This window comes from Acyrthosiphon pisum, chromosome A1 (assembly GCF_005508785.2).
Source record: "Acyrthosiphon pisum isolate AL4f chromosome A1, pea_aphid_22Mar2018_4r6ur, whole genome shotgun sequence".
Classification (NCBI taxonomy): Eukaryota; Metazoa; Arthropoda; class Insecta; order Hemiptera; family Aphididae; genus Acyrthosiphon; species Acyrthosiphon pisum.
Genome location: NC_042494.1, coordinates 169,163,535 through 169,164,894, shown reverse-complemented (window position 1 = coordinate 169,164,894; position 1,360 = coordinate 169,163,535).

The following is a 1,360-nucleotide window of genomic DNA, read 5'->3' as shown; positions in this document are numbered from 1 at the left end:
GGTGAGTGGAAATCCTGTTTTGGTAGGTACAGACATTTAGTTTTTAACTTATTATTTTAATTTTAATTTGTATACACTGAAGTGGTAATTATTATGTGACCGCAGTTTTCCCACCCATCTCATATCGGGGGGCACCATTCATACGCGCCCTAATAAAACTTAATCCTAACTTATACTTGATTTAGGGATTGGGCCGCAATTCAACACCACCGTTACATGAACAAAATAGTGACCATACTAATCGTTAATAACAATGTACTTGGACACGAAAAATAGCATCGATACTGAAGAGCAGTAGCGGCTCGTGAGTAAATATTCTGGGGAAACTTAAATTAAATAACAAAAATTCCATATAATAACGAACAAAAAAAATCTTTTTATTGAAAAAATTAATTATATTAAATATTAATATTTCATTTAATATTTAGTTAATATTTTTAACTTAAATTAATACTAAATTTGTTTAATTTGATTTTATTGTTCGTATGTTAAAGCATTAAAACCACTGGTTAGTAAAAATTCTATTATATTTTCTTTTTGCATTTTAAAATACGAACAAATGCTGAAATGCTTATAAAAATGTAAAATATAATAATAAATGTTTGACGGATATACGTATAATAATTATTAAATAATTAAAAAACCGTGAATAAAACGTCTAAAGCTAGTAAAACTAGTTAAACACGGGCTACACGGCGCAGCGGCTCGGCAATTACTATCGTGAACCCAGGTTCAATAGCGTCTATATAATACGCAGCTTAATCTCCCCGGCCCCCTCCGACCAACCAGCCATGCCATTACATATTACGATTGAAACTGTCTGGCTTCAGTTTCACTGATACCGGCGTGGCGCGCGGCGACCGTCGCTCGTCGTAGAAATTACTATAAATAGTATTTCTATCGAGAATCGAGATAACTATTAATAGGTTTTCGATTTTGTGACCTTCAATTTATAATAATAAGCAATGAAAACGATATAATATAAATTGAATTCAAATAAAAATATTTCTATACATTATTATTTACAAGTAGCCGTTTTTTTTTTAAGGGGAGACGCAGTCTCAAAGTCTCCCCTGACGAGCCGCCCCTGTTATTAAGTTATTAAGTTCCGTCTATTACGTCTATATATGTAAATAAGTTAGTCACGATCGGGGGCGCCCGCAGAAAATCAGCTAAGTGGGTGCAAAAACTAAATTTATGTTATACCTACATACAAATTACATAGGTACATAGTCACATATTTACATTATTATGCAATAATTTTTTTGTTCATTAAAAAAATCCCAGTGGTTGAAAATGGCACCCACTGGCTCCTCTCTGCGGGTGCCACCGGTCACGATTGAAGATATGGGTAAGTATT